This window comes from Dendrobates tinctorius, unplaced genomic scaffold (genome assembly GCF_039654945.1).
Source record: "Dendrobates tinctorius isolate UK_male_01 unplaced genomic scaffold, ASM3965494v1 ptg000455l, whole genome shotgun sequence".
Lineage (NCBI taxonomy): Eukaryota > Metazoa > Chordata > Amphibia > Anura > Dendrobatidae > Dendrobates > Dendrobates tinctorius.
In genome coordinates, this window is record NW_027362117.1 from 2,682,476 (window position 1) to 2,699,143 (window position 16,668).

General features: G+C 49.9%; 1 protein-coding gene across 6 annotated transcripts in view; it reads left to right on the plus strand.

Annotated features, from left to right (window-relative positions):
* LOC141077484 (contactin-4-like) overlaps positions 1-16,668 on the plus strand; it is a 271,638-nt gene that overhangs the window by 91,062 nt on the left and 163,908 nt on the right. The window contains exon 1 of one of the 6 annotated variants that reach the window (XM_073564448.1): positions 3,024-3,197. The exons of the other annotated variants lie outside the window; for them this stretch is intronic. The gene's annotated coding sequence lies outside the window, so the exon portion shown is untranslated. Of the gene's footprint in view, positions 1-3,023; positions 3,198-16,668 lie in introns of those variants that run through there. 6 annotated transcript variants of the gene reach the window in all.

Sequence of the window (16,668 nt, forward strand, 5' to 3'; positions counted from 1 at the left end):
GACTCTTTGGTGGTCCTTCTGATTCTTCGGCGGCCCTTCTGATTCTTCGGCGGCCCTTCTGATTCTTCGGCGGCCCTTCTGATTCTTTGGTGGCCCTTCTGACTCTTTGGTGGCCCTTCTGACTCTTTGGTGGCCCTTCTGATTCTTTGGTGGCCCTTCTGACTCTTTGGTGGCCCTTCTGACTCTTTGGTGGCCCTTCTGACTCTTTGGTGGCCCTTCTGACTCTTTGGTGGCCCTTCTGACTCTTTGGTGGCCCTTCTGACTCTTTGGTGGCCCTTCTGACTCTTCGGCGGCCCTTCTGATTCTTCGGCGGCTCTTCTGACTCTTTGGTGGTCCTTTTGACTCTTTGGCAGTCCTCCCTTCTGATTCTTCGGCGGCCCTTCTGATTCTTCGGCGGCTCTTCTGACTTTTTGGTGGCCCTTCTGATTCTTCGGCGGCCCTTCTGATTCTTCGGCGGCTCTTATGACTCTTTGGTGGTCCTTTTGACTCTTTGGCAGTCCTCCCTTCTGATTCTTCGGCGGCCCTTCTGATTCTTCGGCAGCTCTTCTGACTCTTTGGTGGTCCTTCTGATTCTTCAGCGGCCCTTCTGATTCTTCGGCGGCCCTTCTGATTCTTCGGCGGCTCTTCTGACTCTTTGGTGGTCCTTTTGACTCTTTGGCGGCCCTTCTGATTCTTCAGCGGCCCTTCTGATTCTTCGGCGGCCCTTCTGATTCTTCGGCGGCTCTTCTGACTCTTTGGTGGTCCTTTTGACTCTTTGGCAGTCCTCCCTTCTGATTCTTCGGCGGCCCTTCTGATTCTTCGGCGGCTCTTCTGACTCTTTGGTGGCCCTTCTGATTCTTCGGCGGCCCTTCTGATTCTTCGGCGGCTCTTATGACTCTTTGGTGGTCCTTTTGACTCTTTGGCAGTCCTCCCTTCTGATTCTTCGGCGGCCCTTCTGATTCTTCGGCAGCTCTTCTGACTCTTTGGTGGTCCTTCTGATTCTTCAGCGGCCCTTCTGATTCTTCGGCGGCCCTTCTGATTCTTCGGCGGCTCTTCTGACTCTTTGGTGGTCCTTTTGACTCTTTGGCGGCCCTTCTGATTCTTCAGCGTTCCTTCTGATTCTTCGGCGGCTCTTCTGACTCTTTGGTGGTCCTTTTGACTCTTTGGTGGCCCTTCTGATTCTTCGGCGGCCCTTCTGATTCTTCGGCGGCTCTTCTGACTCTTTGGTGGCCCTTCTGATTCTTCGGCGGCTCTTCTGACTCTTTGGTGGTCCTTCTGATTCTTCGGCGGCCCTTCTGATTCTTCGGCGGCCCTTCTGATTCTTCGGCGGCCCTTCTGATTCTTCGGCGGCCCTTCTGATTCTTCGGCGGCCCTTCTGATTCTTCGGCGGCCCTTCTGATTCTTCGGCGGCTCTTCTGACTCTTTGGTGGTCCTTTTGACTTGTTGGCGGCCCTTCTGATTCTTCGGCGTCCCTTCTGACTCTTTGGTGGCCCTTCTGACTCTTTGGTGGCCCTTCTGATTCTCCGGCGGCTCTTCTGATTCTTCGGCGGCCCTTCTGATTCTTCGGCGGCCCTTCTGATTCTTCGGTGGTCCTTTTAACTCTTCGGCGGCCCTTCTGATTCTTCAGCGGCCGTTCTGATTCTTCGGTGGTCCTTTTGACTCTTCGGCGGCCCTTCTGATTCTTCGGCGTCCCTTCTGACTCTTTGGTGGCCCTTCTGACTCTTTGGTGGCCCTTCTGATTCTTCGGCGGCTCTTCTGATTCTTCGGCGGCCCTTCTGATTCTTCGGTGGTCCTTTTGACTCTTCGGCGGCCCTTCTGATTCTTCCGCGGCCCTTCTGATTCTTCCGCGGCCCTTCTGATTCTTCCGCGGCCCTTCTGACTCTTTGGTGCCCCTTCTGACTCTTTGGTGGCCTTTCTGACTCTTTGGTGGCCCTTCTGATTCTTCGGCGGCTCTTCTGATTCTTCAGCAGTCCTTCCGGTCTTCATTTACAAGCATCCAGTGTATGACCGAAGCTGTCGATCGGTGGCCATAGCAGTCATGTGCTGTAATTTCAGAGTTTCATAGTTTTAAGGTTGAAAAAAGAGTTACAAGTCCATCGAGTTCAACCTATAAATGTAAGTTTTTGGAGTCGCCGCTCATCCAGTAGTGACACCTGATAACTGCAGACACTTTTTAGGAAAAGAGTTGTTACAAATGTCTGTAAATCTTGGCGCAAATGGTTAATAAATCTTTTGCACAGCAGATGACATATATTATAATGGCTTAAAATAGAAGTTTTCCCTCATGCAATGATTAATCGGCCAATATAGAAGACTGGACGCACGGACTATAGAAGCTATTAACCCTTCTAGCTGTCTGACAAATATTCCAATTTCCATGGATGGGAAGATAGGATCAATATTGTGACCAGAGAGACTTTCCTAACTGATGTAAATGTATTCCATATCTAGGAACATGTACAATCCATCTCTAATAAAGGTTCTTGGCAAGAACCCAGCATCAGTGGTGTAAACTGGTGAGCCCCTGTCCCCCATGTGCCCCCTGTGAACAGCAGAGATGTGTTACACTGCCCCCAATGAATGCAAAAGAGGCACTCAGGAGCCAAGTCCTGACCCCATGTGTGGAAGGCGCTGCCCATTCTACTATATTCAGCGCTGACATTGGGATCAGTTGTCTGTGCCCATCACAGTAATCATGTCCATCCCCCCAGTAATTGCCATCTTCTGCCTGCTGTATCAGAGTGTCAGCTCTAGATTGCCAGCCCTCCTAGATCACAGGTAGCCTGCTGTGCCCACTGTCAGCCCCTCCTCATTGCTCTCCATTGTCTTCTCCCCCCTGCACTGTCTGGGATTGCTGGGACCCTTAGTGTTGGTGCTGATGAGCCCCCTGTGTGCAGCCTGATGTGTACCTGTCACCTGCAGCTCAGGGGCAGGCTTCCTCAGTCCTTCTCCTCTGTGCCTCCTCCTCTGTGCCCCCCTTTACCTTGCCCCTTTCTCCTCCTCCTCTCCCTGCCTCCTCTCTCTCTCCATCTCTCTCCTCCTCTGTCACAGCTGGACATCTCTGCTCTTCTCCTCCTGGGTTTCTGTGCTAATGATGTGAGTCCTGGGGGGCTGCTGGGTGGAGAGAAGCTCAGGGACCAGATCTGCAGCTCCCTGTGACCAGGGCGGATGGGATGTGACCAGCAGGATCGTGGAGCCCGTGGATGGAGCCTCTCCGTGTATGTACATGCGTGGTGGTGGGATCTGGCCAGGGGCGACGGCTGCTGTGGGGCTGGGATTATCGCTCAGCAGCCGGGCTGGGATTATCGCTCAGGACTTCGGTGTCTGCAGGAGGGAGACTTTCCATTGTTAGTGCTGTAGGAAGGCAGGAGGATCCATTGTACCAGGTGTCACTGTACCTTGTATCCAGGCAGGACTTGGGCATTGTGTCAAGGTAGGATTTATACATTGTATCCACTGAGGACGCTCCATTCTGTTCTGCACTCATCCAGGTGGGATGTATACATAGTATACAGGGCTGTGGACTATATATAATACTCCTATAGGATGTATACAGGGGTATGGTGTATATATAATGCCCATATAGATTATATACAGGGCTGTGGTCTATATATAATACTCCTATAGGATGTATACAGGGGCATGGTGTATATATAATACTCCTATAGGATGTATACAGGGGTATGGTGTATATATAATGCCCATATAGATTATATACAGGGCTGTGGTCTATATATAATACTCCTATAGGATGTATACAGGGGCATGGTGTATATATAATACTCCTATAGGATGTATACAGGGGCATGGTGTATATATAATACTCCTATAGGATGTATACAGGGGTATGGTTGATATGTAATATTCCTATAGGATGTATACAGGGGCATGGTGTATATATAATACTCCTATAGGATGTATACAGGGGCATGGTGTATATATAATACTCCTATAGGATGTATACAGGGGTATGGTTGATATGTAATATTCCTATAGGATGTATACAGGGGCATGGTGTATATATAATACTCCTATAGGATGTATACAGGGCTGTGGTCTATATATAATACTCCTATAGGATGTATACAGGGGCATGGTGTATATATAATACTCCTATAGGATGTATACAGGGGTATGGTCGATATGTAATATTCCTATAGGATGTATACAGGGGTATGGTCTATATATAATGCCCATATAGATTATATACAGGGCTGTGGACTATATATAATACTCCTATAGATTGTATACAGGGCTGTGGTCTCTATGTAATACTCCTATAGGATGTATACAGGGGCATGGTGTATATATATTATTCCTATAGGATGTATACAGGGGTATGGTCAATATATAATACTCCTATATGATGTATACATTGTATGCAGGGCTGTGGACTATATGTAATGCTCCTATAGATTGTATACAGGGCTGTGGTCTCTATATAATACTCCAATAGGAGGTATGCAGGGGTATGGTCTATATATAATACCCATATAGATTATATACAGGGCTGTGGACTATATGTAATACTCCTACAGGATGTTTACAGGGCTATGGACTATATATACTAATATAGGATGGTATACATGGGTATGGTGTATATATAATACTCTTTTAGGATGTATACGGGGTATTGGGTATATATAATATTCCTACAGAATGTATACAGGAGTATGGTGTATGTATAATACTCATATAGGACGTGTACAGAGGTATGGTCTCTATATAATGCTCCTGTAGGATGTATACATTGTACTCAGGCCTGTGGTCTATATATAATACTCCTATGGGATGTATACAGGGGTATTGTGTGTATATATAATACTCATATAGGATGTGTGTCGGGGTATGGCTTGTATATATAGTACTCCTACAGGATGTATACAGGGGTTTGGTCTATATATATTACTCCTACAGGATGTATACATGGGTACGGTTTATATATATTACTCTTATAGGATGTATACAGGGTTATAGACTACATATATTACTCCTTTAATATTGTATACATTGTAGTCAGAGGTATATGTATGTTATACCTATAGGATCTCTACCTTGTATCCAGGTGTTATTTACACATTGCATCCAGCGACTATATACTGTATCACCATGGGACATTGACCTGATCTTCGGTGCCTTTGTATCCTATAGGTGTATATTATATACCCAGCTTTGTATCCAGTTCTCATATACTGTATCCAGGCGTAGATTATGCATTTCTACTATGTAAAATGAGTACATTGTATTCGGGGGTGATGTATAGACAATGACAGAATGTAGGACAATTGCCAGCACTTATCATTGTGGCATATATACATTATATCCAGTGATGATATGTTGTATACAGGTGACAGGGTGACACATATAAGCGGATTCCAGACTGCGTCCATCCCATACACATTGGGTCTAGAGATCAGCCTTACTTGGCATCTTATATACTTTGCCTCCAGCAGATTCTTAATGTCATTCGCGGTATATACATTGTCTCAAGGTGTCATTTAGACTTTGGCACATACATTGTATCCACTGTGGGCTTCCACCTTGTCTCCAGCACTTCTGCATTGTAGGAAGGTTTGAGCGTCTGCAGCTTGTGTGCTGTGCACTTACTGAGGCTCTGGGAGTGCAAATAGGATTAGAATTGCAAAGGGACAAGACTGGGACAGTCTAGTAAATGTATTGTCTCTGTCAATGGCTGTGACACCAGAGCTCTGTATAGGAGAGCGATTGCTGAACTGCATCTCCAGTAACTAGATGCTGAGCAGGTAGACGCTGAACCTCCTTACCTGTGCAGCCCATAGTCTGTGTACAAGACTGGGTAGCATCTATCTATCTATCTATCTATCTATCTATCTATCTATCTATCTATCTATCCGTGTGTGTTGCTAGATATCACGTTGTTTATTGAAATATTGCCATGGATTACATAGTATCTCTGTGGGGGGCTCCTGCTATGATCCCCACCCTTTCCTCTTATATTTATGTGACACTTTGTATATTGTCTGCAGCATATCACCCCCACTGGGACAGGTCTGTGGATTATTGCACTAAGCTCCCAGGGCTGTTATATAATGTTATTTTATTAAAAGGCAAGTGGGTGTTTAGCCTGACAACGACCATTGTGTCCTGTATTTCGGAGTATTTTGCTGTTCGCAGGGAGGGTTGGAGGTTCTGTATGTTGGGATGAGACTATGTGACAATCTATTGATCATTTGTACATATGTGTCTGTGGGGTGATGAACCTGAGTGACAGTGGCTGTGTGGGTTTATCCTGTGATTTCTTGCATTATTGGGGTTCAGCTTACTCCACCGGCTATTGGTTTCCACTCTGAATGAATATGACCATAACCACAGGTTCTAGAATGTATAGCAGGGGGTAATATTGCAGTGTGGGGGTGTACGGCCCCTGTAGGGTGTCTATTATGGGGTGGGGTCTAATTATGGGGTGGTGTTCGCTGTATGGGTCACAATAAAACGAAGGCACTTTGATGTTTGCTGTGTCGTCTATGTCTATATAAATTATGAGCTGATGATACATGTGATGAGGCTTGTAATGCGGAAACCTGCAGACAGTTTGCAATCCTTAGTAGAGATCCACGAGCGCCTTCATGGGGCCGACACATATAGAATAATCTACCTGTATAATAAGGCATTGTGCTATTCTGTGCCCCATGAGGAGGTCTTATGCTGATACCGTGTAACCTGCAGAGCTGACACTCGATGGTTTGTTGCTCAGGGTCTGGTATCTGATGTGTGACACATGTATCCTCTGCTGGTTAATGTCACATACATGAGACATTGTATCCAGGCTGATAACCTGGGCCTGTGATCAGGGTAGTAACATGGTGGAACGTGATCGGATATTGCCGAGAACTATCTGGAATAGACTTGGATACAATCTGGTCGAACAGACATTGATTGATTGAGCCGAGCCCACGCTGCTGGTTATCTGAAGAGTTTTGCATCGACTTATTACAACTGATTGTCATTTAGTGGCTCCTGCTGCGACCAACTGGCCCTGTCTGAGCGTGATTAAAGCTGCGCCTTGTGCCCCTCGCAGACCCAATATCCTCCAGTAATTACCCTGTGTTATATGGTGCGCTGCCCAAACTGGCAGCTTCATGTATACACGCATTACTGGGAGCAGTGTGTTCCCCATGTAACTGGAAGCCGCTTCACCCTGATGGAAATTACAGTCAGCGTACCCCCGATATAACAGTACACAATGTACCCCACTATGACTGAAACAAGTGTGCCCACTATAATCACTGTACTCCATATAGAACTGTAATTGATGCACCCCCACTACAACTGTTAGTGTACCCCACTATAATCATAACCGCTGTTCCCTTACTATAACTGTGATCAATGTACCCCACAAAATCTATAATCACCGAACCGCTGTGTGAGTGTAATTGATGTAACCGACAATAACTGGAATCAATGTACCCCCATTAGATGTGTTAGCGTACCCCACTAAAACTGGAATCCATTCATCCCCTATAGCGTCAGAACTGCTGCAGCCCAACTATAATCACTAAGGGTGCTCCACTATTACTGGACCCAGTGTCCCTCCACAGCCACTATAGTCAGTGTACCCCAATATCCACTTGAATCACTGTAACCTCTAAAACTGTTACCAGGGTACCCCAACTATTACTGAAGCCCCATTATCTCTGCACCACTGCGTGTTTTATCACAATAAGTAACTGGAGAAAATATTTACAGATTCTGCAATTATTTACCGTGTGCCCATGATGCTATTTTTAAGCGTTTTTGCCGCGATTTTCGGCGTGAAAACGTTTAAAAAAACTCGTACAGAACGCCCCCCATGCATTCCTATGGCATTCCGCACATGCTGCGCTAATGCTGCGCTTTTTTCCGTGGCGGAATCGCATCGCGGAAAAAAACGCAGCATGCTCATTCTTTTTGCGGAATCGCAAAGAATTGCCGCGATTCCGCACCCATAGGAATGCATGAGAATCACTTCCCGCATGTGGCTATGCACACCATGCGCAAAGTTAAGCGTCTCATGTGTGGATGGTACCCACGGTGTAGAGGAGAGGAGACTGTCCTCCAGGCCCTGGGTACCATACCCCTGTAAAAAAAAGAATAAAAAATCGGGGTATATTTACCTTCCGGCGTCCCGCGCTGCCTTCCCGGCCTCAGCGTTCCCAGTAATGCCTTGCGGCAAGGTCCTGTGATGACGTAGTCTCGCGTGACTCTAGCGGTCTCATGAGATCACTATAGCAACGCGAGACCAACGTCATCACAGGTCTCGCAAGGCATCGCTGGGAACGGGAGCGTCGCTGAGGCTGCGCGGGACGTCGGAAGGTAAATATACCCCGATTTTTTATTTTGTAATCATTTTTAACATTCTATCTTTTACTACTGATGCCGCATAGGCGGCCTCAATAGTAAAAAGCTGCTCACACTTGTCAAACACTATGTTTGACGAGTGTGACCAACCTGTCAATCACTTTCCAAGAGATGCTTCAAATCGCTTGGAAAGTGCTTGAGAAAATCACGGCAAAAACGCGAACATAATCGCGGTGAAATCGCGCGGAAGAAAACGCGCGTTTTCTGGGAAGGAGTCCGGTTTTGAGTGTCCAGTTTAAAATGCTACGTGAGCACAAAGCCTTACATTTCACATGGTTGTATTTATCATCACATATAAGAAATTATCCCCAGGAGCTTACAATCTAATGTAAGACAGTGTATCATTCCCTTCATCAATGACTCCAGGAGCTTACAATCTAATATATCACTCCCATCATCACTGACCCCTGGATCTTACAATCTAATCTGTCTATCACTCCATCATCACTGACCCCAGGAGCTTACAATCTAATGCATCACTCCCCAGGAGCTTACAATCTAATCTTGGTATCACTCCCATCATCATTGACCCCAGGAGCTTACAATATAATGTATCACTCCATCATCACTGACCCCAGGAGCTTACAATCTAATGCATCACTCCCCAGGAGCTTACAATATAATGTATCACTCCATCATCACTGACCCCAGGAGCTTACAATCTAATGTATCACTCCCATCATCACTGACCCCAGGAGCTTACAATCTAATCTCCCATATCCACAGTATGTGTACAGTAAGAGCACAAAACCCCCTCCAAATGTGACCCCGGTGGGATTTTAACCCCTTATTTTTTCTATCCTAATATTGCCCTGATCTTACACCAACGGCGTCTCCTACTCAATCGTTACAATGTGTCACCTTCATGCATCACATTAAATGCAGCCCACTCATTCCTTCCACGCCCCCTGTGCCCCCCGCAGCCCCTCGTTCCAGCTATTTATTTTCCTCCTGACATATTATTCCTCTATCTCTGCTATAATGAGGCGATAGCGCTTTATAAAGTGCAGGTTCATGACGAATATGGAGATACACTGGCGGGGGGACAGAGAGCGGGGGCTCCGGGCTGAATATGTAATTCCCGTAGCATCCCTCCACATGACCCTCCACGATTTGGGGGGATGTGTTTAGTGGTGAGTGGGTCAGACGGTGACATGTTGTAGATAAGGAGGAGAGCGCGGGGCAGGATTCGGAGGGAGGATTAGACAGGCGTTTATACAGGATCATTTATTATGTCGTCTTCGCTGGGGATTTGCAGGTGAAATGGAGCCCGCTCCTGCACGGCATGTCCGCTCCCCCCGGGTAATGTCATTATACAACCTAGGCCGCGATGTAGAAAGTGCCGGATACAATCCTCGCCGCTCCATTACAAGCTAACAGGGGACTGATCCGATACAAGGTAACAAGGTAATGAAAGCAGTCACAAATCCCTAACACGAGCGCGAGAGTTAGGATCCTCCGCTCCATTACAAGCCAATAACGCAATAAACCGCGGGAGGTAACACTACCCTAACAGCATAATGGCAGAGAACCGTCCCCGAGGACGCTCCCCCAGAAGTAATCTGGATTCCTACTGAAAAGTATCAAGCGAGACAGCAGGAAACCTTCAAAATGGACTCTGACCCCCCTCCCCTCATCCCACTTTTGCCAATGGCAGAAAGCGCCAATCGCCGCGTTCCCACCGTCCTCCCCGACAAAGTGTCAAACACTCATGTGGATTATGTTCTCTCCAAGCCGAATGTTTAGCAACTCTCATTTTCCCAGGGGCTAAGGGCTTGTTAGCAAGTTTAACAGCGTAGTGTCCCCGGAGATGGAGACCGGAGGTTTCGGGGAATTGCGATGTCATTCTGTAGAGGAAGGAGAAGATGGCACACAAGGATGGTGTGCAGGATCGGCACCCGTGTCGCCCACTGGCCCCGCACGATTAATCCAGCGTTTGTGTCGTACTTTTTCACTAGAATAAAGATCGCTGATTGCCAAGTGGCCAGATACTGGCACGGAGCTCACCTGGGGCCACGGGCGCAGCTGCTGGTGACAGGCGTCTACGCTGCCCCGGACTGCACCGTACAATGCAACTGCTGATGACAGGCGTCTGCGCTGCCCCGGACTGCACCGTACAATGCAACTGCTGGTGACAGGCGTCTACGCTGCCCCGGACTGCACCGTACAATGCAACTGCTGGTGACAGGCGTCTACGCTGCTCCGGACTGCACCGTACAATGCAACTGCTGGTGACAGGCGTCTACGCTGCCCCGGACTGCACCGTACAATGCAGCTGCTGGTGAGAGGCGTCTACGCTGCCCCGGACTGGACCGTACAATGCACCTGCTGATGACAGGCGTCTACGCTGCCCCGGACTGCACCGTACAATGCAGCTGCTGGTGACAGGCGTCTACGCTTCCCCGGACTGCACCGTACAATGCAGCTGCTGATGACAGGCGTCTACGCTGCTCCGGACTGCACCGTACAATGCAGCTGCTGGTGACAGGCGTCTACGCTTCCCCGGACTGCACCGTACAATGCAACTGCTGGTGACAGGCGTCTACGCTGCCCCGGACTGCACCGTACAATGCAGCTGCTGATGACAGGTGTCTACGCTGCTCCGGACTGCACCGTAAAATGCAGCTGCTGGTGAGAGGCGTCTGCGCTGCCCCGGACTGCACCGCACAATGCAGCTGCTGGTGAGAGGCGTCTACGCTGCTCCGGACTGCACCGTACAATGCAACTGCTGGTGACAGGCGTCTACACTGCCCCGGACTGCACCGTACAATGCAGCTGCTGATGACAGGCATCTACGCTGCCCCGTACTGCACCGTACAATGCAGCTGCTGGTGAGAGGCGTCTGCGCTGCCCCGGACTGCACAGCACAATGCAGCTGCTGGTGACAGGCGTCTACGCTGCCCCGGACTGCACCGTACAATGCAGCTGCTGGTGACAGGCGTCTACGCTGCTCCGGACTGCACCGGACAATGCAACTGCTGGTGACAGGCGTCTGCGCTGCCCCGGACTGCACCGTACAATGCAACTGCTGGTGACAGGCGTCTACGCTGCTCCGGACTGCACCGTTCAATGCAGCTGCTGGTGACAGGCGTCTACACTGCCCCGGACTGCACCGTACAATGCAACTGCTGGTGACAGGCGTCTACACTGCTCCGGACTGCACCGTACAATGCAGCTGCTGATGACAGGCGTCTACGCTGCTCCGGACTGCACCGCACAATGCAGCTGCTGGTGAGAGGCGTCTACGCTGCTCCGGACTGCACCGTACAATGCAGCTGCTGGTGACAGGCGTCTACACTGCCCCGGGCTGCACCGTACAATGCAGCTGCTGGTGACAGGCGTCTACGCTGCTCCGGACTGCACCGTACAATGCAGCTGCTGGTGACAGGCGTCTACGCTGCCCTGGACTGCACCGTACAATGCAACTGCTGGTGACAGGCGTCTACGCTGCCCCGGACTGCACCGTACAATGCAACTGCTGGTGAGAGGTGTCTACGCTGCTCCGGACTGCACCGTACAATGCAACTGCTGGTGAGAGGCGTCTGCGCTGCCCCGGACTGCACCGTACAATGCAACTGCTGGTGAGAGGCGTCTACGCTGCTCCGGACTGCACCGTTCAATGCAGCTGCTGGTGAGAGGCGTCTACGCTGCTCCGGACTGCACCGTACAATGCAACTGCTGGTGACAGGCGTCTACGCTGCCCCGGACTGCACCGTACAATGCAACTGCTGATGACAGGCGTCTACGCTGCTCCGGACTGCACCGCACAATGCAGCTGCTGGTGAGAGGCGTCTACGCTGCTCCGGACTGCACCGTACAATGCAGCTGCTGGTGACAGGCGTCTACACTGCCCCGGACTGCACCGTACAATGCAGCTGCTGGTGACAGGCGTCTACGCTGCTCCGGACTGCACCGTACAATGCAGCTGCTGGTGACAGGCGTCTACGCTGCCCCGGACTGCACCGTACAATGCAACTGCTGGTGACAGGCGTCTACGCTGCCCCGGACTGCACCGTACAATGCAACTGCTGGTGAGAGGTGTCTACGCTGCTCCGGACTGCACCGTACAATGCAACTGCTGGTGAGAGGCGTCTGCGCTGCCCCGGACTGCACCGTACAATGCAACTGCTGGTGAGAGGCGTCTACGCTGCTCCGGACTGCACCGTTCAATGCAGCTGCTGGTGAGAGGCGTCTACCCTGCTCCGGACTGCACCGTACAATGCAACTGCTGGTGACAGGCGTCTACGCTGCCCCGGACTGCACCGTACAATGCAACTGCTGGTGACAGGCGTCTACACTGCCCCGGACTGCACCGTACAATGCAGCTGCTGATGACAGGCGTCTACGCTGCCCCGGACTGCACCGCACAATGCAGCTGCTGGTGAGAGGCGTCTACGCTGCTCCGGACTGCACCGTACAATGCAACTGCTGGTGACAGGCGTCTACACTGCCCCGGACTGCACCGTACAATGCAGCTGCTGGTGACAGGCGTCTACGCTGCTCCGGACTGCACCGTACAATGCAGCTGCTGGTGACAGGCGTCTGCGTGCTGCCCCGGACTGCACCGTACAATGCAACTGCTGGTGAGAGGCGTCTACGCTGCTCCGGACTGCACCGTACAATGCAGCTGCTGGTGACAGGTGTCTATGCTGCTCCGGACTGCACCGTACAATGCAGCTGCTGGTGACAGGCGTCTGCGTGCTGCTCCGGACTGCACCGTACAATGCAACTGCTGGTGAGAGGCGTCTGCGCTGCCCCGGACTGCACCGTACAATGCAACTGCTGGTGAGAGGCGTCTACGCTGCTCCGGACTGCACCGTACAATGCAGCTGCTGGTGACAGGCGTCTGCGTGCTGCCCCGGACTGCACCGTACAATGCAGCTGCTGGTGAGAGGCGTCTGCGCTGCCCCGGACTGCACCGTACAATGCAACTGCTGGTGACAGGCGTCTACACTGCTCCGGACTGCACCGTACAATGCAGCTGCTGGTGACAGGCGTCTGCGCTGCCCCGGACTGCACCGTACAATGCAGCTGCTGGTGACAGGCGTCTGCGCTGCCCCGGACTGCACCGTACAATGCAGCTGCTGGTGAGAGGCGTCTGCGCTGCCCCGGACTGCACCGTACAATGCAACTGCTGGTGAGAGGCGTCTACACTGCTCCGGACTGCACCGTACAATGCAACTGCTGGTGACAGGCGTCTGCGCTGCCCCGGACTGCACCGTACAATGCAGCTGCTGGTGACAGGCGTCTGCGCTGCCCCGGACTGCACCGTACAATGCAGCTGCTGGTGAGAGGCGTCTGCGCTGCCCCGGACTGCACCGTACAATGCAACTGCTGGTGACAGGCGTCTACGCTGCTCCGGACTGCACCGTACAATGCAGCTGCTGGTGACAGGCGTCTGCGCTGCCCCGGACTGCACCGTACAATGCAGCTGCTGGTGAGAGGCGTCTGCGCTGCCCCGGACTGCACCGTACAATGCAACTGCTGGTGAGAGGCGTCTACACTGCTCCGGACTGCACCGTACAATGCAGCTGCTGGAGCTGAACTTGTAACATGGTGATGACTTTCTGTTCAGATTTGCAGGTAGATTTTTAAATCCAGAACATCTCTACAAGATTTTCAATTTTTTGCAATGTGAAGGGCGAAATCCACAGCAAATCTGCATCAACATCTGCAATCAATCTGCTTGGAACTCGGTTCCTCAGCCGAGAATTTACAAGTGTGAACTAAATGGCGACCTTTTTCTACCACACTTTTTCCTCCCACTCCACTTCCCATTAATCTGCTTGGATCCAGCACTCTGTGAACAGCCGGCTTCTTTAGCAATGACCTTTTGTGGCTTCCCCTCCTTGTGGAGTGTGTCAGTGACTGCCTTCTGGACATCTGTCAGGTCAGCAGTCTTCCCCATGATTGTGGAGCTACTGAAACAGACTAAGGACCTTTATAAACGCTTAGGAGCCTTTACAGGGGTTTATTGTTAATTATTCCAATTTCCTGAGATAATGACTTTTGGGTTCTCATTGGCTGTAAGCCATAATCATCAACATTACCAGAAATAAACCCGTGACATAGATCCCTCTGTGTGTAATGACTCCATAGAATAGAGGAGAGTCACTGTCTGTATTGTAGAACTGAAATAAATTCACTTTTTGATGATATTCTAATTTAGCGAGAAAAAGCACTTGTGTGTTACATGTAGAAGTCCTGTAAAGTGTGATCATTATTTCTCTGGCTCCTTAATCCCAACACATTTGTGTTCCTTCCCTTGTAGTAAAACCATCACCTTACTCTTGAGTCCTAATATTGGAGCCTCTGTTTCCTGACATCCTCTGTACTGCGGGGCTTCGTGTATCTCACTATGGCGCCTGCTCCCTAAGGTGGTCGGGTAGTCTTTGAAGTAGGGGACGGTTGTGGTTCTGCAGTGGGGACTGATCCGCTGATCGGGGTGCAGAGCTGGGCTGTTTTCCCAATCTCTGCTGCCCCCTAGTGGTCCATATATCCACAAAGGGGGCGCAGCATAGAATAGTGGGGGCTCAATACAAAAACAAGAGAGGACAGGGAGCTGTGACTGTGAAGCCATCAGGTCTGGTGGCGCACAGATGTGTAGAATTATAATCACAACCAGTTCCTGATTCTTATGGGGTCCAGAGACCCCCGAGCCACATGAAAGGGTCAGTAATGCTATAAATTCCCAGCACAGATTCTGCATTACTGGCCTTTACTGGATTTCTGCAGAGCGCCACCTACTGGGCAGGAGAGCGGCACAGCTGTGACTGGGAGCTGCGGAGGAGCCATTACTTATGCGCAAAGATCTATAGGAACTAAGCAAGAATCGTGGCTCATGAGGTCAAGACCCTAAGAATTGGGGTATGGGCCCCTGTAGAGCTCTTGCACAAGGGCCCTGGAGCTTTACATTCAGCTGCTGATAATGAAGACGAATGCCCTCCTGCTGCTGATGTCATCACTCATGGACACGGGGTATAATGGCTGTATGATCACGTGATGATGTCATCACTCATGGACACGGGGTATAATGGCTGTATGATCACGTGATGATGTCATCACTAATGGACACTGGGTATAATGGCTGTATGATCACGTGATGATGTCATCACTCATGGACACTGGGTATAATGGCTGTATGATCACGTGATGATGTCATCACTCATGGACACTGGGTATAATGGCTGTATGATCACGTGATGATGTCATCACTCATGGACACTGGGTATAATGGCTGTATGATCACGTGATGATGTCATCACTAATGGACACGGGGTATAATGGCTGTATGATCACGTGATGATGTCATCACTCATGGACACTGGGTATAATGGCTGTATAATCACGTGATGATGTCATCACTCATGGACACGGGGTATAATGGCTGTATGATCACGTGATGATGTCATCACTCGTGAACACTGGGTATAATGGCTGTATGATCACGTGATGATGTCATCACTCGTGGACACTGGGTATAATGGCTGTATAGTCACGTGATGATGTCATCACTCATGGACACTGGGTATAATGGCTGTATGATCACGTGATGATGTCATCACTCATGGACACTGGGTATAATGGCTGTATAATCACGTGATGATGTCATCACTCATGGACACTGGGTATAATGGCTGTATGATCACGTGATGATGTCATCACTCATGAACACTGGGTATAATGGCTGTATGATCACGTGATGATGTCATCACTCGTGGACACTGGGTATAATGGCTGTATAGTCACGTGATGATGTCATCACTCATGGACACTGGGTATAATGGCTGTATGATCACGTGATGATGTCATCACTAATGGACACTGGGTATAATGGCTGTATGATCACGTGATGATGTCATCACTCATGGACACTGGGTATAATGGCTGTATGATCACGTGATGATGTCATCACTCATGGACACGGGGTATAATGGCTGTATGATCACGTGATGATGTCATCACTCATGGACACTGGGTATAATGGCTGTATGATCACGTGATGATGTCATCACTCATGAACACTGGGTATAATGGCTGTATGATCACGTGATGATGTCATCACTCATGGACACGGGGTATAATGGCTGTATGATCACGTGATGATGTCATCACTAATGGACACGGGGTATAATGGCTGTATGATCACGTGATGATGTCATCACTCATGGACACGGGGTATAATGGCTGTATGATCACGTGATGATGTCATCACTCATGAACACTGGGTATAATGGCTGTATGATCACGTGATGATGTCATCACTCATGGACACTGGGTATAATGGCTGTATGATCACGTGATGATGTCATC